The following is a 26255-nucleotide window of genomic DNA, read 5'->3' as shown; positions in this document are numbered from 1 at the left end:
GTAATGGTGTCCCCGTACTCACAAAGTTCAGTGAATTGGCTCTGAACAATGTGGGGGCACCTTGGCTAGTGCCAGGGTGCCCTCACACTAAGTAACTTTGCACCTAACCTTTACCAGGTAAAGGTTAGACATATAGGTGACTTATAAGTTACTTAAGTGCAGTGTAAAATGGCTGTGAAATAACGTGGACGTTATTTCACTCAGGCTGCAGTGGCAGGCCTGTGTAAGAATTGTCAGAGCTCCCTATGGGTGGCAAAAGAAATGCTGCAGCCCATAGGGATCTCCTGGAACCCCAATACCCTGGGTACCTCAGTACCATATACTAGGGGATTATAAGGGTGTTCCAGTAAGCCAATGTAAATTGGTAAAAATGGTCACTAGCCTGTCAGTGACAATTTGGAAAGAAATGAGAGAGCATAACCACTGAGGTTCTGATTAGCAGAGCCTCAGTGAGACAGTTAGTCACTACACAGGTAACACATACAGGCACACTTATGAGCACTGGGGCCCTGGGTTACCAGGGTCCCAGTGACACATACAACTAAAACAACATATATACAGTGAAAAATGGGGGTAACATGCCAGGCAAGATGGTACTTTCCTACACTCCTCTGCACCCCGACCTGCGTGTTCTTTCTTTTTTCTTCATCTGTGTTCTTCTTTCTCCTCTGCACACCGACCTGCGTGTTCTTTTCTTTTTTCTTCATCTGTGTTCTATCTCCTCTGCACCCCGACCTGCATGTTCTTTTCTTCTTTCTTCATCTGTATTCTTCTCCTCTTCTGTATTTTTTCTCTGCGTGTTCCTTTTCTTCCTCTGTGGCCTCTCCTCATCTTCTGGACGCTTCCCCTCTGCTTCTCAGGTCTCTCCTCTTCTTCTTTACTTTTCTTCTCTCTTGACTTCTCCTCTTCTCTCTTGACTCTTCTCCTCTTCTCTCTTGACTTCTCCTCTTCTCTCTTGACTTCTCCTCTTCTCTCTTGACTCTTCTCTCCTCTCTTGACTCTTCTCTCCTCTTCTTCTTTACTCTTCTCTCTTCTGTTCTTCCTGACTCCCCTCCCTCTCTGTAATCCCCCCCTCCCCTATCTTTTCTCCCCTCCCCTCTACCCTACCCCCCCACCCTCCGCTTTCCCGCCGCCACCTCCTGCTCGGCCCCGCCCCCCGCTCCCATTCGTCACCCCCCAGCTGACCCCTCCGCCCTCTTATGGCGGCCTCTGGCGCGCCAAAGGCAAGCCCGTCTGCGCCTGGACCGCGCCCAGACCCCTGGCCCCCAGCACTCCCAAAACCCTCAGCACCGCTACGACTTCAATTTCGCCCCGTCCCTATTGGCCAGCATGGGGGATACATCTAACAAATCTTCATCCTTTCTATCCTTGCTCTCTTTCCCCTCTTGCAGTTCAGTGATCTGCAGAAATATATACGGAGGAGGCGGAACAGTTGGAGTGCAAGTCCTAACCCTGTACTATAAGGTAGCTAATTTGATATTCCAACTTTTTCTGAGTATTTTTCATGCTTCGGACATTGGATTTGTCCATGTACTTATGCTCCTCCGCCTGCCATTGATGAAGAGTAGCCACTATTCGCCGTCTATTTTATTCGTGGGTCTTTCAGTTGCTTCTGTAGATTGATACCAAAGGTATCATGCTCAGTAAAGAACTTCTTTCCATCCTCATTAGGAGTCCCACTCCTCTAAGTATTGTCACAAGTGTTTACCAGATTATTGGTATATAGAGTTGCCAGATGTCTATTTTGGTTGGGGTGTGCTACATGTAGAGTGTCCAGCCTCTATGAAGTATGTTGTGTACAATTACAATCATACTTTGGGGTGATGAGATGGTTTCATGTCACTTTTTTCTTTTAGATATGATTGTTATCATGTGTATTGGTTCAATGATCGCAATTAAACAGGACCAAGGCAACAATTCCCATTATGCACTGATATGTTAAATAAAATCCCAGAAGTAGAAAAGTTGTCTTCCAGAGCTAGGGACTCATCTGGTCATCCTAGTCATACCTAGTTTATTACCTCTTGAAGTAAGCCTTGATGCTCAGATAAGCGACACAAATATTTCCGCTGGAAGATCTTCCATATTGGAAAAACGATTCCTGGTCCCTCTAAAGGAGAAACAGGTAATGACTTGCCAGATGATGCAGTGGAAACCAGGTTTAGGTGTTAACCTAGGGTCAGTTCTAACGGTAGCGATATAGGGAAGGTTACTCTTCCAACTTGTAGAGTCTGGCACCAGCTTGTGTACTAGTGACCTTTAGACTATCTATAAATTACTTAATGGGAGCCCAGTCACCCCTGGTCATTAGCACTCAGCAGCAATGTGCTTCCAGAACAAGGCATGTCTGCTGCTTGTGAAAACTAAGCATTTCTGGACATGAACTGGTATTGTTTCTACCCACACATGGGACCAAACTAGCCCTGGTGAAGTCTAGGACAAGCCAGCCCAGGCAAGGTATCGGGTCTATCAGCAGTTCTAGTTTGGTTATATTTGCTACCTACCCACCTTCTATAGCTACTGCTGCAGAGGGTGCAGAATAGGTTGGGTTTGTGAGCGAGTTTGCACTGTTCACAAACCGGCCATCTGCAGCTGCTGCTGGAGAGCATGCAGAATAGGGTGAGTTTGTGATAATGTCTGCTGTTCTCACACGAGTTGTTGTAGGTGCTGCTAGAGGGTGGTAGAATAGGGTGGGTTTGTGACAGTGTCTGCTGTTCACACATCAGGTGCTGCTGGAGAGTGTGTAGAATAGGGTGGGATTTTGATAGTGTGTACTGTTCACACACAAGCCATCTGCAGGTGCTGCTAGAGAGGATGTAGAATAGGTCAGGTTTGTGAGAATGTGTGCTGGTCACACAACAGCTGTTTGCAGGTGCTGCTAGATGGGTGTGGAATAGTTTGGGTTTGTGAGAGTGTCTGCTGTTCACCCATCAGTCTTCTACATGTGCTGCTGGAAAAAGTGTGAAGAGAGAGAAAGACAATCAAGGAGTGGCTTGCCTCTCTTATGAAGGGGCGCTGTCACTGTATTATTGTTTGCACTTCTGCTTGCAGTACTTAATTGGCCGGGTCACACAGGACTTGCCTTTACCATATCCCCACCACCCCCCATTTTTAATACTTACATGACTGTCTTGCCTTTATTCTTTACACTGTGAAATCTTGGTTTTCAAATGTGTGCTGAACTCAGCCAGCTAGCAGTCCATCTGGACATTAGAGGAAGGGAGACTTGTCCAGTATACATATTACAATTATCGAGGAAGACCATACACATATATTTGAAGGATCCTTTATTCATGAGTAAGAAAATCACAGCTTACAAAATGCGAGTGAATGGCTCATTCAAGATTTTAGAATTAATATTTGTCCCATAAAATTGATACATAAATCGTTCAGAAAAATATATCAATGTCAAAAATGTATTTTAACATTAAGTAATCAATTCTTAAACACGGATAGGGAAATGAGGAACTGCTGCATCAAAAGCATTATGTACATCCCACATCTAAAAAGCATGTTTGATTAAGCATTCAAAAATACACATACTAACCAAAAAGAGTCCAATAGTTAACCGAAAGCTGTAAAAATATGTGCCAGTAGCATCCTCGACCCTAAGTTTGACATGAACTGTTAGGCTAATTACATCATTTTTTTTTAACCTAAAATGCATAAACTTATACTAGTCCTCTCTAGTTTGTTTGCTTCATACTTTTGGCCAGCTACTATAGAATGTCCAGATCATCTGATGTTAAACTGAAGTAATTGCATATTTTCTCACACTAGCTTTTTAAAATAAATGTCATTTTTATTTCAAGAGCACCAATGCATTGACAAACATAGCTCAGCACATAACTGCTTACAATTGCTACAAATTACAACTCTTTTTTTCCAGTTATTTGTTGCCTCAGCATCACAGCAACTGGGCATCACAGCGACTGTGTGAACCTCTTTATTCTGTACATCTGCAGTGAAAGCTATGGACAGATGTCTTCTCAATCAACCAACAATTTAAATTTGTCAAACATCCTCAATGACCTCAGCCTATGTTGAGAAGGCAACTGTCAGTGAACCCCCAACAATGGCATACAGGACAGGAAACCACGTGGCCAAGAAGTGGTCTTTCTTTAGTTACACACACTGAGACACTAAATTGCTATTGTTTCACAAACCCTTCAACACCAAACATGCCAAAATAGACAGACCTTTAACTCCATATATGTGCTAAGTAGCAGTTTCATTTGCAAGTTGCTGCTTCCCCGCAAAAGTTATTTGTTAGTTTAGAGTTTGTAGAATAATAGTGTTATTCCTAACTCTGTATTTCTGTAAAACCACTTTAGAGAGGCAAACTGGTGGATCAACAGAGACAGCTCAGTATGACTGACTTAGCCTTTCTTGCATTTGTTAAAATCAGTAACAATACATTTGGTGATAATAGAACTTTTTATTAAAGAGACAAATGAGTGAATGCCATGCACTAAGAAAGTGGCTGTTTGTATTATTTAGCGTGGAGAAACACTATGCTGATATCTAGATTTTATCCTAGGATATGTTTTAGACAAATGTTAAGAGCTTGTCTATTTTGCCCGTTGTGCGTCTGCTGTGTCTGCTTGCGCTGGCTTTTCTTGTGTTTCTCACTCCACTGGAGTATAGCCTCTTTACTATCCCTTTGACTTGTCAACTTTCACTCCTCTCCCCTGGAGAAGCATTCCATGGGAGTGCATGTATTTTGGATGTATATGTTCACAGGTTTGTTCACTAATCTTTAAATCTAGCTGACAATGCCCTTGCTAGACCAAGCACTATTGCTTTTACCAGTAGCGTGATCAAGTCTGCTTGGATGTTTTTCTTTATAACTCTCTTCCACTTAAAAACAAGCAATCCTTCTTTAATTTTAGTCCATATTATGCATAAAATAGGTTTCATAGTATTTCATGTTTTCTCCTATGTGTAGAAAAATAAACTATTGCTGAGAATAGACACTTTCATAATGCTATAAATATCTAAGTTTTTCTTTTCTGCTAGTTGGGTTTTCTATCATCTACTTTTTAGGGTCGAGCCTGGGATAGCATGCGCCTGCGCATGCATATCGCTTGCGAGACGCTGTAGTTAGAAAAGGGCTCTGAGCTCCACCTATGTCACGTCAATGTCTTTCATTGGTTCGTGGACTTGCCTTTTAAAATCTGCTTGCTTTCATTAGTGGAAGGCATGCATACATCATGCCTTTTCCAGAGGTTAGCCCACCTCAATCGCAGCGACCAAGTACTGAAAACATACGAGGCTCGCTGTTTTCCATCCGGTTTGTGGACTACTTTTTATCTTTTTTCGCCGCGCGATCTCGCTTGGCAGAAGTCGAGCGCTTTGCATAACATCGACACTGAGACCGTTTCTATTTCCATTTTTTTTTAGCCGAGCAATCGTGCTAGTTTTTTTTCCACTTAATGAGGCAAGAAAAGTCCGGTTCGGAGTTTACAACTGCTAATAGCTTTAACTCGGAGAAATGCGAGATCCTTTGCATTGCAAATTGCTTGTTATTATTTGGTCTTTGAATGTCTCACATAATTGTAATGTTATAAATTTCTGTAATTTGTTCATCTCCCAATAACTGTACTTGTTTACTCCTATGTGTTTTCACAGATGGGTCACTATTATTGTGATGTACTTAAGTTCTTGCCATATTCGCTGCATCTCTAGGATTATTTCCAGGTGTGCTTTTGCTTATGGTGGTGCAGAATTGATAATTGACTAAAGACTTTTATACACTTAGTGCACTTGTATGGCTTTTCCCCGTGTGCGTTTTCTGATGCGTCCGTAGGTTTGAGAAATTACTAAAACTACTCTTACATTCACTACAATGGTATGGTTTTTCCCCTGTGTGTGTTCGCTGATGATTTTGCAGGATTGATAATTGACTAAAACTTTTCACACATTCACTGCACTTGAATGGCTTTTCCCCTGTGTGAGTTCGCTAATGATTCCTTAATGCTGAAGAGGCATGAAAACTACTTCCACATTCACTGCAATGGTAAGGTTTTTCCCCAGTGTGTGTTCTATGATGGCTTTGCAGGTATGATAATTGACTAAAGCTCTTCACACATTCACTGCAATGGTATGGTTTTTCCAATGTGTGTGTTCGCTGATGGCTTTGAAGATATGATAACAGAATAAAGCTCTTTCCACACTCACTACAATGGTATGGTCTTTCCCCTGTATGTGTTCGCTGGTGTCTGTGTAGAATTGATAACTGTCTAAAGCTCTTCCCACATTCACTACACATGAATGGTTTTTCCCCTGTGTGTATTCGCTGATGTGCTTGTAGGTAGGATACACGACTAAAGCTCTTTGGACACTCACTGCACTTGAATGGTTTTTCCCCTGTGTGTGTTCGCTGATGTGTTTGTAGGTATGATAACCGACTAAAGCTCTTCACACACTCAGTGCACTTGAATGGCCTTTCCCCTGTGTGTATTCGTTGATGATTCTTCAATGTTAAGGAATGACTAAAGCTGCTTCCACAATCATTGCAATGGTATGGTTTTACCCCAGTGTGTGTTCGCTGGTGTCTTTGTAGGATTGATAAATAACTAAAGCTCTTCCCACATTCACTACATTTTAAATTTTTTTCCCCTATGTGAGCTTGCTGATGATTCCTTAATGCTGAAGAGTAACCAAAACTACTCTCACATTTGCTGCAATGGTTTGGTATTTCTCCTTTGTGGGTTTGTTGATGACACTGTAGATTAGATACCCAACTAAAGCTCTTCGCACATTCAGTGCAACTGAATTGTTTTTCACTTGTGTGTGTTCGCTGATGGCTTTGAAGATATGATAACAGAATAAAGCTCTTTCCACACTCACTACAATGGTATGGTCTTTCCCCTGTATGTGTTCGCTGGTGTCTGTGTAGAATTGATAACTGTCTAAAGCTCTTCCCACATTCACTACACATGAATGGTTTTTCCCCTGTGTGTATTCGCTGATGTGCTTGTAGGTAGGATACACGACTAAAGCTCTTTGGACACTCACTGCACTTGAATGGTTTTTCCCCTGTGTGTGTTCGCTGATGTGTTTGTAGGTATGATAACCGACTAAAGCTCTTCACACACTCAGTGCACTTGAATGGCCTTTCCCCTGTGTGTATTCGTTGATGATTCTTCAATGTTAAGGAATGACTAAAGCTGCTTCCACAATCATTGCAATGGTATGGTTTTACCCCAGTGTGTGTTCGCTGGTGTCTTTGTAGGATTGATAAATAACTAAAGCTCTTCCCACATTCACTACATTTTAATTTTTTTTCCCCTATGTGAGCTTGCTGATGATTCCTTAATGCTGAAGAGTAACCAAAACTACTCTCACATTTGCTGCAATGGTTTGGTATTTCTCCTTTGTGGGTTTGTTGATGACACTGTAGATTAGATACCCAACTAAAGCTCTTCGCACATTCAGTGCAACTGAATTGTTTTTCACTTGTGTGTGTTTGCTGAAGATGCTTTAGTTCTGCTGATAAACTAAAGCTCTCACTGCATGTGTCCGATACTTTTTTCCTGGTTGGTGTCTCTGGGTCTGGTATATATTTGTCTACATCCCATGACTGTGCTTCCTGAAGGGCCAACATGCTGATAAAGCACTTGTGTTATTCCCGCATAACCGTATGTGTGTGCTATTTTGCAGGTTTTGCTTCCCGATTTAACAGTAAAGTACAGTGGTCACTAAATAACTGCCACACTCATAATGTGATAGAACCTTTAGAATCAGTAATGGTTTTGCACAGTTAAGGGTAAAGCTTCATCTTCCTTCTGCTTGGTGCAAATTGGGACAGAAGCTTGTATTTTTAGCAGAACACCTCTTTCCGTCACACTTCAGTTGTCTGGCTCCACTCGGTCGTTCTTTTCTCTGCTTCCTGCAGTTTGTCCAGAAAGAGTTTATAATACACCTAGAGCCCTAAATAGTGGTCATCAATTTAGAAAGTAAAGCACTACTGTAACCACATCATACTGATCCCATGTTCAAAGCTGGTGTTGGCAACTGTTACACACGTTTGTCAGTGCTGTTGCCTTAATTTATTTTTTTTAGAGGTTATTTCTTAGTCTTGGGGAGTGGAGGTGCATAGCTCAGACTCTTCCATTAACTGAATTGCCCTTGACTGCTTCTTCCAGGATCTGTCAGTTTGTGTTCAAGTCCATCTGTCTCTGACTGCGCTGACTAGTGAGCCCGCCAACAGTCACACACCAAGTGGGGGTCTGTCACTCCAGAATACTGGAGCTCAATTTTTCATTGTTTGTGCAGATTTCCAGTAGTATCTTCAATATCCATAATCATTTCATGTATTCAAGGCGTGTTTCCTATTGGATTAACGAGATGTAAAATTACTAAATGCAAATGTAAGAGAATGTGAAAACACAGTATTTAAAATGATGGCAAAGACATGTCTTCTTTACCATCTTTGAAAGTTACCAAGGGATATTTCACCATACACAGATATTTAACTAAACGTTCTGTTGAACATTTCACATATTAGTTACTTTAGAAAAGGAGAAGAGTTCCCCACTTCAAAGCATCTTAGTAAATAAATTGTGGTCCCACATGCTACAGCTACAGCCTTAGGTAGATACATATGCTCAAGATTTCATTTAAATAAGAATCGATTTAGGAAAAAGAAGGATCAGTATGTACTGCTGTTTCTTCAGTTTCTGGAAATGTACACAAAAGTAACTCTTCAGGAGTATATAACAAATCTAAATCTTCAGGAAGTACATAACACAGGTAACTCAGGGTGCATTGTTAGCCAAAGCAGTGGAGAGTCCCTCTGTATGCACATAGCAGAAGTCTGGTAATGGCTTGATAGTCAAGTGGAGTGGTCTGCATTGCAGAGATTACAAAGTTCTTTACAGAAGTTCCTCTAAGAGGTACCGAGTAGGTGCACAGGCAGCGCTTTGAGGTATAAACAGAGGAGATGCACAGGCAGGTGCTTATGAGGTACAGCCAGAGGATGTGCACAAGTAGGTGCTTATGAGGTATAAACAGAGAAGGTGCACAGGCAGGAGCTTATGAGGTACAAAAGGATGAGGCGCACAGGCAAATGCACATAAGGTACAAACGGAGGAGGCACACGTGTAGGAGCTTATGAGGTGTAAACAGAAGAGGTGCACAGGTAGGTGCTTATGAGTTGGAAACAGAGGGGGTGTGTCTGGTGGCCGACGCTGCTGGCTGGAGGGCCGGGGGATGGCTGGGACGCAGGCTGCACACAACCTGTACTGACCACGCTTGCCTTCCTTGAAAGGCCCATCACCACAGAACCCTGACTTTGTTCCAAGGGCGAATCACTCACTCCCAGTGAGGCACTGCTTTGCACCAAGCGCATTCTCCTGTAAAGCCTACCGGGAAGAGATATTGACATAGGGCCACAGATTAACTGGAGTGACGGACCCACACTTGGTGTGACTGTTGGTGGGCACATTAGTATAAAACAGAGCACACACACGCACACACCGCCTTCCACTAATATTTCCTCTCCTCATTGTTAGCTATAATTTGTATGGGTGACTCCTGCTGCGCTGCTTGCAGGACAGACTAGTTCAAATCCTGCAGCTCTCTGTCCCGACTTGATACTGACTTTAGCATCTATTGCAAAGCATTACTGCGCCTATCAGAAGCCCTCCTCTATCCCCCACACACCTCTGGAGATTAGGTCTGGAGTCCATACCTCACCAAGAGACTGAGGCACCCTTGTAATATCGGTGCAAAACTGCAACTTGTGTTACCAACTAATTATTGCCAGATCCTACGTGTAGGGCTCCTAATGCTGCGGTGTGCTTACTAACTGCTGCCACTGAAAAGCAGGTCCTGCACATACCTCCTCAAGTGATACAAACTTGACATGATCAACATGGAGCGTCTGCGTGCCATGGACTGGTGGGTCAACTCCCACTCCAGGGTCTCATGTGCACAGCTGCATCTCCACTGGACACGCAGGACCGCGCAGAAGGTCCTCCCTCACTCGACGACAAGCTAGATGGTGTATTGGCGGCCGTCAAACAATCTAGAATCTCCCTAGAAACCCAAATTGATGTGGTTGTGACAGATCTTACCTTATTGCGTGCAGATCACAGGAAACTAATGGACAAGGTGACAACAGAATAGGTCATTCAGATACTGCAACCCAAAGTCCATAATATGTAGAAGTACCTATGAACACTATTGGAACTGGTGCAAACAATGCAGAAGCGCACTAAAGATGCAGAGAGGAGGTCCTGCAGAAATAACATCCGGCTGGTGGGTCTCCCTGACGGTGCAGGGGGGTAAGGGAGTGACCTACGTGGAGAACTGGTTACGTAAGCTCCTCCCTCCAGAGACTCTATCACACTTTTTAACTGAAAGAGCCTACCAGGTCCCGGCGCTCAGGTCCCCACCTGGATCACAAGCCCTCCGCATGGTGATCCATTTCTTATACTACTGAGATAGAGACTTTGTGCTAAGAGAAACATGCCTACTACCAGAGGTGAAGGTGGATAACACAAGGATCATGTTCTTTCCAGACTACACCATCATGGTACAACAGCAACGTAGTTCCTTCCTAGCGGTGAAACACTGGTTGAGGGAATTAGAACTGCACTACTCCCTTCTTTTTCCGGCACGACTGTGCGTTGTTGTTAAGGGCAACACACACTTCTTCGACATCCCAGAGGATGCACAGAACCGGCTTGAGACAACAGGCCTCCTGAATGCTAATCCACAACTCGACATTGATGGTGGCAACCCCCTGCCCTTGGAGAAACAGCAAAGGCAAAGAGGAGACAGACAGAACAAAAAGTGACTTTCCCAGGTAGCCCCAGACCTAGAGCAAATGATAGCAGAACGCCGTCATGCACAACCACCCCCCGACATCGGTCTCATACTTCGTTTGGACGGCCACTCGTTACTGTGTCCCACCCTTTGGTATTTGATATGTTAGCAGTTATTTTGGTTGACACTTGTTCTGATTTTCCCACGTTGATTCCCTGCAGGTGACTGGACACTATTCTCACTCACATCAAATTTACTTCTAGCAAGTCTGGTACTACACTGGGGGGGGGGTCGACAGCCTCACACTTACAGGCAACATGACCCACACTAAAATGCTGACCTGGAACGTGCGCGGCATCCACACCCACGCCCAATGTTATGCTATTTACTCCTATCTTCGACGGCAAGCTACGCATATCGCATTGTTGCAAGAATCCTACCTGAAGAAGTTTGAAGTTGCTAAGCTTAAAAGACGCTGTCATGGTCAGGTATATTCTACCAACTATTCTTCCTATGGCTGGGGCTCATTAGTATGGATCTGAGCAGGGGTCCCGTTTGTGATGGAGGAAGAAGAGACAGATCCTGCAGGATGCTATGTATTAGTTATAGGGTGACTGGACTATAAACATGTGTTAATTGGTAGTATTTACGCACCCAATGCCGAACAGACTCCCTTCTTACACAAACTGTCAGAGACTCTGTCTCGCTGGTGTGGGATCCCCTGGCTACTGGGGGGCGACTTTAACAGCATGTTAAACAACACCAGACCACTCATTCCTCCACCTCCCCCAATTGAACACTGCAGCGTCATCCAACACGATAACCCGCGCCCATTGGCTGCTCAGCTGGAACTTATCAGACATATGGCGCACCCATAACATCTCTACCACAGTTTGCTTGTACTATTTAGCACCACATGGACTCCATGTACACATGGTTAGGCTGACCTGCACTGCGGACCTTGTCAAATACTAACATGTACTGACTATCTAGGACGTACCCACTCAGACCCTAACCACCAATACTCACAGTTAGACTGGGATGCCAGCCCCCACCCTGTCCCAATATGGTGGCTCCAACCTGTGGCACTTGTCCCAATATGGTGGCTCCAACCTGTGGCACTTCAAGACCCTGCTTTCCATTCGTCTGTAAAGCAGAGGATCAGTGACTACTTTGAATTTAATAATGGCTATACCGCCACACGCTCCATGGAATGGGATACCTTTAAGACAACCCTTTGTGGACATTACTTAGGACTGTACTGGTATATACGCGGCCAACTCAGTAGAGAGGTGTCTGTGATGGAAGGCCAGCTAATACGCCTTGAAACAGCAGTCACCCAAGACCCACGCAATCGCCCACTCCTTGTTAACGCACAGAAGAAACACTCTGAACTACTAGAGACGAGCTGTTTGAACTACGCTGCTCATTCCGCCAGACCACACGCCACTGCAGACATGGCAGGCTCCCTTCTTGCCTAGCTGATAAGATAGGATTAACCCACCGCCCCAAAGCCCCACTGCTTTACACGCAGCGAGATATACATACTTATCTACACCAGCATTACACCTCCCTACATCACTCAAACATGATGTCCTCTCCAAACGACAATGACTCCTTTCTTTCTGCTATACACCTTCCCCAGATTACATCGCAACAAGGATCAAAGTTAAACAAGCCCATTACCTTAAATGAGATACAAGACCCCATTAGAGCCGTTGCCACATGGAAAACCCTGCCCAGATGGATTACCAGCAGAATTATATAAGGCATGTACCCTACTGCTTGCCCCGCAACTACTTACCCTCTATGAAGAACATTTTACCAATGCACGACTCCCTGATACGCTCCATGAGGCCTACCTCATATTATTACCTAAGCCACACAAAGACCCGACACATCTCCACTCTTATAGACCATTGGCACTGTTGAACACAAACTATTAAAACAAAACTGGCTAAAATTATGGCAGATTGCTTGTCACCCCTGGTTCCTGCCCTAGTACATGTAGACCAAATTAGCTTCGCACAGACCCGTACCACATCACGCAATCTAAACCGCTTTTTCCAGAATCCTAAAACATGCACCATCCCATTGGCCTCGGGTAGGCTGTTTAGTGCTTGACTTGGAAAAAGCATTTGATTCACTGGAGTGGCCATTTCTACTCCGAACTCTATTGCAGCTAAGTTTGGGAGCCAGAATCACACAAATGGTATGCATATTATACACCTTGCCAACAGCCAGAGTAAAAACAGGCTGCCAAATGTCTGCCCCCCTTAACACTGAGAGAGGTACACAACAGGGATGCCCATTATGCCCCCCTTCTATCTGCCTTAGTCATACAGCCCCTAGCTATTACATTGCACATGCATTGCCGAGACTAGGGCATACCCATAGGGAATGGAACATAAGCAGTATCCCTTTGGGCCGACAACCTACTTATTCATTTGAAGTAACTTTCCTGCTTTCCCACGTCTATCATGGACACACTTAACAATTATACATCACTATCTGGATTACATGTCAATCGGTCTAAGTTATACATTTTCCCATTCACACCTTCCATGCCCAATCGAGGCCCATTTCTTGGTGCTCCTTCCCTGACCTGGCAAACCTGGCCCTTTCAGATACCTAGGCACTCAAATTTACCACGCAGATGAGGATATATCTGATGGTAACCTAGGGCGCGCTGCAACATCCCTTAAATCTCAGATGAACTTCTGGAGGTCCCTCCCCTTAGCGGTGACAAGTCGAGTGGCACTCCTGAAAATGGTCAACTACTCTCTTTCTTTGTCACCCTTCCATTGCATATACCTTCCTCTTTCTTCTGCTCCCTACAGCGCATCATCTGGAAATTTGTTTGGTACAAATCCCATTGCAAGGTAGCACTCACTAAATTATGCAGGGCCACAGACCAAGGCAGCCTGGCGCTCCCTAATTTTGCAAACTACTATCTAGCGGGCCAATTGCAATGGGTTTCTCGATGGCTGGCCTCTCACCACTGGACTTACAAGGCCACAATGTCTTTGCCTTGGACTACCTCAGAAGTTTTGCATATGTTTCATCCCTGTGCTAAACAATTAAAGACTCAGCCTTGGTTTGTGACCGTAGCACACAGCTGTTACCGTAGGAGCTTATACCTTACAAGGGCAACGATTACTTATGCCCCAACCATTGCACTTTTGGAGACACCACGTGGCCATCATTCTACTACGATGGCAGAATTAGCGTCTTGGTCTACTGCCGGGGTACATACCTCGGGCACCTGTACGATAATGGTACCTTACTTGCGTACAAACTTCTAATGGAAGGATCTGGCTAACCATCAGGCGGCTTCCTACTTAATCCCTCACAGTGGGAGCATTGGGACAATCACGGGGAGATATAACCCAGGAACCACCAATGCACCTCACTCTCCAATACTTACACACATTTGGTAACGGAACACACCTGGTGCACTGGCTGGCAGATTGGTTACATCAACACACTTCTAAGCCGATAACGCCACTCTGAGACCGATCGGAGCTAGATCGAGGCATGCCATACACAGACAGAGTGGTCCAAATTACTACAGAGTCCAACACAGATACCGCGCACTGCTAGATTTCAAATGATACCATATTATATTACCCATAGGGCCTATCTCACGCCTGCTAAAATGAATAGATATTACAACTGTGCAGATGAGTAATGTCTACGCTGTTGTCTCCTAGACGCAGACTTACTGCACGTGTTAGGGGCATGCTCACACTTACATTACTACAGTACCACAGTGGTACATCGATTGAAACACCGCACAAACCAAACCATACCGCACACCTGGGAGGCATGCGTTCTGTGACTTTTTCAAAGGAGCAAAGCACACAGGGCCACATCCCGGTTTTTAGATTTAGATCTTATCTAAGCTAAGAGACTGATCACTCGTAAATGGCGGTCACCTAAACCTCCCCGCACTATACAGTGAAGCTCCAATTCACGATAATCTGGGTGCAGGCGGAAAGTGTTGCCCTGCATCGGGAGGACGCACTTTGTCTCCGTAAGTACCGGATAGCTTCAAACTGGGTCATAATGCTAGCTGACTTGCATAACAGGTTGTCACCCGGAACCACATGCATCGTTCTGGATCTGCCAACCTCACCCAGGTCGCCAACTATAACTCATATGCTACAATAACCTAACACTACTCCCCTCCCCTGGGACTGACATACCCCCACTAGCAACGGCAACAACAATTTCAAACTGATCAGTAAATATGATGTTCATATGGATCGCCTACTTCCAGCTTTAGATACACCCTAGCTTTCCTCCCACACTTATCCCACCCCCAGGTCCACCAGTTGTGACAAACAGTTCTTATAAAATGTTTTAGATGTTTCTACTACAGGGCACAACTAACGATTCATAACCTTACAGCCAATTATTTATGCAGAACAGGTTACAATTGCCCCCCCACCACACCATGACACACACAAGAATGATTTCAACACTGCCCACTGAACTCTTTATGACATGATATATGTGATGATATTAATGAAGTTTGACCAATGACTTTGTGTTTCACCACTGCGCATATTAGTTACTTAATGTTCACCAGTAGCACATTATATGTTTTGTTCAGCCTAGCCGCCTATTGGCTTTGACATGGCATTAGCCATTACTTTCTGTATCCAGTTTAGCCGCCTATTGGCTTTGACATGGCATTAGCCATTACTTTCTGTATCCAGTTTAGCCGCCTATTGGCTTTGACATTGCATTAGCCATTACATTCTGTATTCTGCCTATTGGCTTTGACATGATGTATTCAGTTTAGCTGCCTATTGGCTTGGACATGCTATTAGATATTACATTTTGTATCCAGCTTAGCTGCCTATTGGCTTTGACATGATATTATACATTACATTTTGTATTCAGCTCAGCTGCCTATTGGCTTTGACATGATATTAGACATTGCATTTTGTATTCAGCTCAGCTGCCTATTGGCTTTGACATGACACTAGACATTGCATTTGATATTTAGGTTAACTGCCCATTGCCTTTAACGTGGAGTTAGACATTACAGTTGAGAATCCAAGCTGTATTTTTCCAAGCTGTGTTTTGCCACAAGATGAACCAAGCTGTTTTCTTCTCACACTAGACTAGACCTGATAAGAGAGAGTACATTTGGTGTTTTTCCTTTCGGCTCAAGCTTGGGAAGAGGAGCAGTCTAGGAGATCTGGCCAGTCTCCAAAGGCTTGCATAGTTTTCCCGGGTCTGAGAGGAGGCGGAACGCTTTTCTAAGGGTGGCTCAGGGCTTCAGAGAATTAGATTCTTTTCTGCCTGACTTCGGACTGGAACTTGGCGCCAGTTGCCAGTCTCCCGTGTGGGTAGATAATCTCTTTCTCGCAGTTGACTGGAGTCATCAACTTGCAGACCCCAGAAAGATGAAGCTGTAAACAGTTTCTCACACGGTGAAGTATTTGTTTTGCTTTGCATTCAATATCTTATATATATAACCTGCTGTGTACATTGCAAATATATTTTGTTTTCATTGAACGTGTGCTTGAAATCTATTAATTCGTCTCTCACGAACTTGTGGGTGGGAAGAATTAACAACAATAAAAGTCTTCTTTGAACTCAGAAGTGCATTCTTGATATGTTCTGTAAGCTCGGATTACGAGATAAGAAGGAAAGCAGAACAATATACTAGACTAAAAGAGCTGGACCTAGGTTACATCACCTGAACCATATGAGACATGTAAGCGTTGTAAACTACTCACTGCGAAATGTACCTACATTATGACAATATGCGTGTTGCAATATGTGTGTTGAAGTGTACTATGATGCTTCAGTAGAAAAAAGGTAAAACTCAAAAGAAAAAGACTCAAATAAAAAATGGAGGTAGAAACACAGGAAGTACACAGGTAGGTGCTCATGAGGTACAAATTGGGTCTGCTTCATCTAAGCGGGGTATTAGTGTATATGGCATCCTATTCCTGCTGCCTGACAAGGGCACTTGCTGAGTGAGAGTTACCACGTTGAGCCTTTTCTTGAGGGGAGGAAAGCCTCAGAAAATACAACACCTGGAGACTGTCTGCCTCGAGGAGAGATCCAGGTGAGGGCCCATGTGTCGGACAATATGAACTTGAGAGTTATATTCATCCAAATAACCACCCGGTTCTTGGGTCATTCCCACAAAAGAGTCAAGGGAGTTTTTTGCCATCAGTCCAATCTCTGAAGCTCAGACTTCTTTTCAAGTGCCTTTGGTACCCTTCTAGTAATGCTTGTGTTCATCCTCTTTATTTTTCCTCTCTCTCTCTCTCGTAGGATATTACACACTTATAATAAGACAGATGGGATATCTGTCACATTTGTGACGTAGTAACCCATCCACCAAAACCTAAATAAGGCCCTTGTTGTGGATTGTGCCCAGTGCTTATTCAGTGTCTGAAAGCCTCAGTTTCACCGTGGCTGAGACCTGCATTAATACTGCCATTGTTTTCAGATCTTTACCCAGCTTCCAGCTCCTGTCCATTCTGCTCAATAACTGTCCAGAGTCGATTTTGCTATTATTTCACTCTGATGTTTCCAGTGACCAAAGTTTCTTTACTCTATTGATTTTTCTCCATTTTGTTTTCAATGTACATCATCAGAGAACAGTGCTAGCTGCAAGCATGGGAGCCTCACTGTGATATATAGAGCAAAGATAGCACACTGTAGTCAGGAATTCCAGAGGGTTCTGAGAATTATAGTCTTATTGTTACTGCATTTATCCTGGCTGCTGTATAGAGAAAGCAAAAAAAGTAATGTATAATGCTCTCCTCTCTGCATTTAAAAAGTGGAGTTTTTCTGACACTTCACACTTTAAAAAAATATAAACTCAATAGCACGCATTCAAAATATGTCATTGCAAGTGCATATTGGGACGAAAATATAATCATGCAGCAGAAGAGAAAGAAGTGAGAAGATAAAATGAGGAAGGTGGGATAAGAGGAAAAGAACCCTGCATATCCAAGGGGTCAGCCTTAAAAGGATACAAAATGAAGAACTTAGCTTGGAGCCCCTTTTGATCTCTAATTTCAATATTTTCAGGGAGAGAGCGGGTCTGGTATGAATTGGTAGTGGGTACCCAATATTCATGGCATTGCCAGAGAAGGGCCTTTTGAGGTGCAGATGTCTATCAAATGAGGGGACTTGAGCTCAAGACATACTTCCTGGACTTCTGTTCTTGCTCTTTACTTTAATACATCAGACTGTATCTCTGCATTGAAAGGCATTGAAAGTGACAGTTTTCAAACATGAACTTGGAAAACATTAATGCCTTCCCCACCCTGTTAACAATACAATTAGTTAACCAAGAGGCAGGTCAGTTGTCATATGCACCATCTATATACCTGGGTTATTATTATACTTGGAACAGCATTATATTTGATTATAAGAGGTTTAGGGCAGTGCACATCCTTAACTAATGTATTTCAAGAAGCTCTAACGTGATGATAATGAAGTAAAAGGAGGCAAAGTGAAATAAAAACAACATTGTCTATGAATCTGGTTTCAGGCTGTGTAGTTCAGCCAATAGATGGGTATCCCCTTCCCATGTTTTAAATCAAAAGTTACTGCTTTGTATTTAATTCTTGGCATATGAGGTTTGTGCGTGGGTGGCAGACTGAAGGCTCATCTCATTTTGGCCTGAGGATCCAAGCCAACCTCTATCACATGCTGGCATTTAAGGGGACAAAGGCATTGTTGCAAGATTCATAACTTTCTCTCTAAACCATTATTGATGAGTGGACTATGAAACTGGGTGTTCTTTTCCTGTGAGTAAAATAAAATGATTGTTGAGTTACAGCCCTGTTTTACCATCACATACTTACTACCAGTGTTAAGATCGATTCCACTTTTTCCAATCTCTGTTAAAGAAAAAGGATCAGTGAAATACGTTTAAAAGTGACTATACAAGAGCACACAATGTCACAAAGGGAGGCAGAAATGAATAAAAATATATAATCTGGTTTCATAGCTTTCATCTTGTCATTACACAACAAATGGGTGTGACTGGTTCTGACGGTGAGACTCCGGGACTATTCTCAACAAGAGATATGCCACTGTGCTGTGGCACCTGCATTTTTCTAGTTATAGCGTTCCGCATTTTATTCATTCATTATAAAAATGTTTTTGCGCAACTTAATTCATATGCTAATTTGTACATTTTACATCACAAATCAGGAGTTCTGACTGGTTCCAAGATAATGTGAAAGGTGTATTTAACCTCAATGTGCAGACATTTCATCAAAGAGGACATCTTCACATTTCCAGACAGAGGAAAGCTGCTGATGCGCTCACCCGACCTCTGAATGAACTTGTAGCTCAGCTCGAGTGCAGCTCTGCTCTCTTGGTGTATGGATGCCAAAAAGAACCACAAAGTGACCTTTTCTTTTAAGTCAGGCACAGTAGCAGACCAAGAAAACATCTTGTAAAGCATGCAAGTCAGGCCCTGCTAAGAAACATACATCAGCCTTTTCGCGCTGAATAGCTGAACTCCGCTTTGGCCTTAGAAGGAGAGGGCATGGTTGAATCATATATTGAGTATACCAAAAACCATCAACTACATTACTGTTTTTTATAATCCACTGTTTTATTGCTCATATAATCATGCTTGTTCTGTTTATATGGATTACAGTATGTATGCTTAAGAGCTCTACTTGGATAGAGCATTAGCCTTATAACACGTACAGTGTGGATTTCTTCTAAGTGGTCATCCACGTGGGAAAGGGGCTCTGGAAATCACTTATAAACTACTCCTGTCAGTCTCCCAGGGCACACTATCTCCGAGGAGGAGGTGGGAGTGGGGCTGTCTGATTTCTTTTTTCATAGCTTTGGGGTTGGTGAAGCCTGAGCTCCTTAAGAGAATTAGGATTTCTAAATCTGGGCTATATCGGCTCCTATATTCGATTTTAGCAGTCTGAATCACATTCGGAATATGTCCTGAAAAGGATGTACAAACAGAGACAAATTGTAGGGGTGCACTGACATAGTATCTCACAGGACGGACGTACCCCCCCCCAGACCGAGATCATAGTAACTATATAAGTATCAGTATATGCAGCTAACTTGTTTGAAATATTCAATTTTCAGGAGATTCTGAACCTGTGGATACTTCCAATAGATATTTCACAATATTCATATCTCCTGCTATTCATGCAAATTATGAACCACATGGAACATTAGAAATCCCTGTACATTTCCAAGATATTAACCATGGTTAATGGGTGAGTTACTACGTATAGTGGAACCCATTAGAATGGGTCATAGGGACCACGGGCCTTCCAGGCGCTAATAGGACAGTATTAGCTCACTGTACTCTTCATCCTAACATGGACACTATGAACTTGTTATACTCTTCATCATAACATGGGTCATTTAGCTGCTCCAGAATTAGGATGTTTGTTAGCTCCTGCTGCTGAGTACAGACACCTGCACCAATGCAGGCGACTAGTCCACGCACATTTCATTCAATAATGGGTAAAGCTCGACCCGCCGCGGCACAAGTTCTATTTCGGACTACCCACAAAACAAACTAATTGGAGGTGGTTTACCCTTAAACAACACTCAAGACAAGCATAGGATATTAACTACGTGTGTTCCTTTTGGTATGTTACTGCTGGTAGAGGACTGTACTAGATAGGGAACAGTATCTGCTAGCATGTATACTACTAAATATGGCACACCCTCTTCAATGGTATTGCTTAAGGTATCAAAATAAATGCAAGAACAACACATAGCTGCTCTAGCAGATGATTTTGGCATGAGGTTAACTGGTAATTTTGACAGTGGCTCTTCAACACTTCCTACTGACATACAGGGGGAGTTTGCATTACTGGCTGTGTGCCAGCGCTTGTCTGCTACTGCCACACAGGATCATAATGTGAGCTACATAGAAAAACTTCACAGGCATGAGCATTCTGGTAAAGAAAAAGCTCTGAAAGCTAAGAACAAAATGCTAAATAGAAAAAAAGGACTGGAACTCTTCTACAGCTAGAGTCGACAGGAGTGGATAAAATTTGAGGGACCATGAAAAATCAAAAACCTGAACTGCAACAGTATGCTGACAGCTGTACCTCACGCTCATGACAGGATTCTGGGGAAAATGGAAGGGAAGAAAGGAGTGGATGGACTGAGTATCATAGGAAGGACAAATACATCCAACGAAGAGAGAAAAAGAACAATAAAATTATAGTGAAATAAGCATAATAATGGAAGAGAAAGGTTTGGCTACAAAAGCTCATTTTAAAAACAAGTAAGTGTCAGGATAGACAAAGAAAAAACATATTTACATCACTGCAAGAACGTCAGTGGAACAGGACTTAAGCAACAGCACTTGTGGACAGTGCAGCGGAATTAAAGTTAGTTCACTAGGCCAGTGGTTCCCAACCTTCGGGGACCCCTGGGGATCCGCAAAGCCTCCTCTGAGGGTCCGTGACTTCTTAGAAAATTAAATAATATTAACAAATTAGGTCCCCCGCATTCAGCAATGACGCAGTTGAGGGATCCCCGATTCCAATAATGATTAGTGGGGCTCCCCGGGGTCCAGTAATGATAAAGTGGGGGTCCAAAGAAGTCAAATGGCTGGGAACCACTGCACTAAACTATCAAATAGTATCTGGACGCATCTCAAACGGAGGATACTGTTGGAAAGTGGGTTATTGGTAGTGGGACAATAAGACCACTAAGCAAATGTAGGTTCACTAAAGGTCTCAGCAAATTAGCCCTTTGCTCAACCCTTGGTAGATGTAACCGAGCAGGCAGGCCTAACTTAAAGCATTCAAAAACACCAATACAGTAAATAAGTGTGTCACAACACACAATAAAACTCCCACACCAATTTATAAAAATAGATTATATTCTTATGAGTAAACAGACACCAAAATGACAAAAATCCAATGTAGGGAACGGGAGACAAATTTTTAAAGAATAAACATTTGCTAATGCTAAGAAACACAAAGCACCAGCTTCACCAAAATTCTCCAAACTTCAAGGGGTGTTTGCCGAAGTACTCCTTGCAGGTTCAAACGGTCCAAAACACAAATCCAAGGGTTTGGAATCTCCTGGATGGTCCTTCAAAAGCTGGACCACAATTCCCACAATGCACTTAGCCAAATCCTTAAAAGTCTACTGGATGCACTCTAGGCAAGGGACTTTTGCTGGAGATGAGGCAGGTGAAGCTCTGTTAAACTGTAGCAGCAGGGAGTCCACTCTTGAGTCCTTCTTGAAGCAAGGCCCCGTCCCCAGGGCTGTAGTACCAGATTGTGCAGCAGGTGCAGTTAACTAGGAAGTGCAGGCCAAGGGTGCAGATCCAGATTCCAGCAAGGCAGTCCTTCTTGCTCTTGGAGTTTCAGGCACCAGATCTGAGAGGCAATGCACCTCTAACATATTTATTCCCAGCTTCTGGGCATCAGGAAGGGCGGCGCCCCTGACCAATCGAATGAAGGGTGACACCCAGATGCATGACCACTTCCTCCAAAGCATGGCATATTCATGTCCAAGAAAGCAAAAATTTTAAAAAATCCATGATGGCTGAAATTTCAGAGCAATCATAGCAGACTAAACCAGCCTCCAGTATAGCTCATTTCCATGGCTCGTCTCCTTCTAACATCTGCAAATTGCTTCCCTAAGCCTAGTATCTGGCTGAGGCATCTAGAAGGTGGGGGTTAGGTAATCTGGCATTCCCTGCCCTGCTCTCCTTTGAGGCTGCATGTTTTATTACTCCTGGGTAACCCTAAAGCTGCCCTTTACCAGATAGAATCTTCCCTGAGCAGCCACGTATCACTTAATCAAGCAGCTCTGCTAATCCTGTTAGCACTGACTAATCAGAGGGGACCTTCAGAAGACTGGATTTTAGCTTATAGAAAGAAAAGGCTTGTAACCTCTTTTCTGTACGTTATGATAAATTCACCAATGGCAAACAAACAAACTTTGAATGACTAGTCTACGCTTTTCCCTTCTATATTTACAATAAAATATAACATTGCAATGTTAGCCTATGGAGCTCAGAATCTACAATGGGGGAAAAATGAAATGAGCAGTTTTCTCCCTCACCATGGTTTATAAAACATTGTTTATAGTGACCCTGTTTATAGTTACATGACCCCTCACCCCTGGGACAACTAGTGGAAACCCTGGGGATACTCACCCACCCACTCAGCCGGACACACACTAGACGCCATCTTCACCTCCAGCAGCCACATCGCCTTCGCTCACACCACTGGACTGACCACCACCGCGTCCACTTCTTCTTCCTGAAACCCACCACCAACAACATCCTACCCCCTACCGCAAGTGGAACAAGATCTCCAAAGAACAACTGATCTCCAACCTCGCACAAGCTCCACCTCCCAGTACCAACAACCTGAATGCCGCCGCTCTCAACCTCACACGACGGCTAGAAACAGGTGCAGACTCCCTCGCCCCATTCAAAATAACCTACAACACCGCACCATCAAGACCGCCCCCCCCCCCCCCCCCCGGTTCACCACAGAACTTCAGGCTTCCAAACGAGAATGCCGAAAAATTGAGAAAGCCTGGTGCCAAGAACCCTCAGTGAGCAACTTCTCCGCCCTCAAATCAGCCATGCACAATTTTCATCAACTCATCTGGACCACCAAACGAGCCTTCTACAAAGAACGCATAGATGACAACGCACAAGACAGCAAGGAACTTTTTGCCATCATCAAAGAACTCACCAAACCCAAATCCTGCACCATCGACCCTCCACACTCCCAAGACCTCTGCAACTCACTGTCCAACTACTTCCACTGAAATATCGCAGACTTACACAACAGCTTCACATCATCATCTCCCACCATCACCACCACAGACAGCACCGACACAACCAACACCACAGCACCCTGCCGCACCAACCTACTGAACACCTGGACCACCACCAACGACGAAGAAATCGGCAAAACCATGAGCGCCATCCTCTCAGGCTCCCCAACATACCCTTGCCCCCACCACATCTTCAACAAGGCCAGCCAAATCATCGCTCCCCAGCTCCAGGCCGTCATCAACAGTTCCTTTGAGACCGCAACCTTCCCAGATATTTGGAAACACGCTGAAGTCAAGGCTCTTCTCAAAAAACCCAAAGCAGAACCTGAAGACCTCACAAACTACAAACCCATCTCTCTATTCCCCTTCCCCTCAAAGGTCATAGAGAAGATAGTTGTATGTTTACTATCTCGCTTCCTAGAAGACAACATACTCAACGTCTCCCAGTTTGGATTCTGCAAAAAACACAGCACCAAGACCGCCCTTATCGCCTGTACAGACGACATCAGGACCAGATTGGACAAGGGCAAAACCGTTGCCCTCATCCTCCTAGACCTCTCCGCAGCTTTCGAAACCATATGCCACCAAACCCTCTGCACACGCCTCTTCGACGCCGGAATACGCCACAAAGCCCTGGACTGGCTCACCTCCTTCCTCTCCCAAAGAACCCAAAGAGTTCACCTCCCTCCTTTCCGGTCTACAGCCACTAACACCATCTGTGGGGTCCCCCAAGGACCCTCCCTCAGCCCCACCCTTTTCAATTTCTACATGGCTCCTCTCGCTAACATCATCCGCCCCCACGGCCTCACCATCATTTCATACGCTGACAACACCCAGCTCATCATCTCCCTCAGGAAGAACCCATCGCTAACTGAACGACAGCAAGCCACCTCAAATTGAACTGCTAAAAAAACAAGATCATCATCTTCGGTCCCAACAAGACAGCATGGAATGACTTCTGGTGGCCCACCACCCTTGGATCACCCCCAACACCCACCACCCACGCAATCTCTGAATCATACTGGACTCATCTCTCTCCATGACTCAGCAAATCATCCTCCTGCTTCAACACCCTTCGCATGCTACGCAAGGCCTTCAAATGGATTCCTTGAGAAACTAGAAGAACGGTCACCCACGCCCTCATAAGCAGCAGACTGGACTACGGCAACGCCCTCTACGCAGGGACCACAGCCACACTTCAGAAAAAACTCCAGCGAATCCAGAATGCAGCCGCACATCTCATCCTCAACCTCCCTCGCCACTAACACATCTCAGCCCACCTCAGATCCCTACACTGGCTGCCCAGCAACAAAAGGATCACTTTCAAAATCCTTCTCCACGCTCACAAGACCCTCCACGACACCGGACCAGCCTACCTCAATGAGCGAATCAACTCCCACAAACCCACTCCACAGCTCCGCCGACGTCGCCCTCGCTACAGTCCCCCGCATCCAATGCACCACCCCCGGAGGCAGATCCTTCTCCCACCTCGCCGCCAAAACCTGGAACTCCCTACCCACCAACCTATGCAAGACCCAGGACCTTCTAACCTTCAGAAAGCACCTCAAAACATGGCTTTTTGAGCAGTAACACCCCCCCCTCCCCAGTGCCTTGAGACCCTACCAGGGGAGTTGTGCGCTTAAGAAATTTGTTTGATTGATTGGGGATACCTAATATGTGAAAATTAGGTAGATTATCACCTTTAAAGTGTCCCTAGCATCAAAGTCGAATTGGATATACCAATACGGTTTACATGCAGTCTGTAGAGTCAGGCTGCACTTAAAAATGAAAGAAAACTCCCAGCAGTGCCCACATGCAAAGGGTGGTAATTATGGGCCTCTACTTCTATGCCCTATAATGGAGTAGGGTCTTATAGGTAGTTGGCACCCCCTTGTGCTATTTATTATCTACTAGGGTCTTATAGGATCCGTCATGCAAATGATAAGAATTTAACTTTTAAAGACGGGCTGCAAGGCCTGCATTTAAAAGGGCAGAAAGCACACATCAGTGCACACATGCAAGTGCAGATATTCTGCTGGGCATCTAAGCTCCATGCTCTATTATATACTAGGGACTTTTAGGCATATTGTACCCCCTTGCCCTATTATATACTAGGGACTTACAGGTCTGTCAGGCCAATGGGAAGGGTACCCTAATACCTTACTCTACTACAGATGTGTATTTTAACATGGCACTGGCCTGTGTCTGGCTAAAAGAGCCCAGCGTACAGTCAGAGTCAGTTACCATCAGCACCAGTCAGCAACACAAATTGGGGTGAACAGGGCAAAAAGATGACTTTCCAACAAATACATTTAGTTAGAAACACTGGATGGACATGTAAGTGCTCTAGACAGGGTTTATAACATAGAAAACAAGATAGAGCGGGATATATAATGATCTATAATAAATGTTTTCTGGTCGCATTTACCAGATGTCTAGGACATTATCACAGCTGAGGATGACTGAATGCACCTCGAGGGGGTTAGGTAATAATGAAACCATTTTCCTCTTTAGTGCCTGAGAATCCCATGGTACAATATGCATGAGTAGGTTTCAAATCAAGCTCCTGCTTTATACAGAAACCAGGAGGGTGGCATAAAGACGGTACGACGTGATTGCTCTACGCGTGAACCACAGGTTCAAGTTCAATATCCTTTAAAAACCGAGGCACTGGAACA

General features: G+C 44.2%; 1 pseudogene; it reads right to left on the bottom strand.

Annotated features, from left to right (window-relative positions):
- The window catches only part of LOC138286977 (zinc finger protein 850-like), a 183738-nt pseudogene that overhangs the window by 126951 nt on the left and 30532 nt on the right, over positions 1-26255 (bottom strand).

This window comes from Pleurodeles waltl, chromosome 4_1, assembly GCF_031143425.1.
Source record: "Pleurodeles waltl isolate 20211129_DDA chromosome 4_1, aPleWal1.hap1.20221129, whole genome shotgun sequence".
NCBI classification, from domain to species: domain Eukaryota; kingdom Metazoa; phylum Chordata; class Amphibia; order Caudata; family Salamandridae; genus Pleurodeles; species Pleurodeles waltl.
This window is presented reverse-complemented; position numbering and strand designations above follow the sequence as displayed.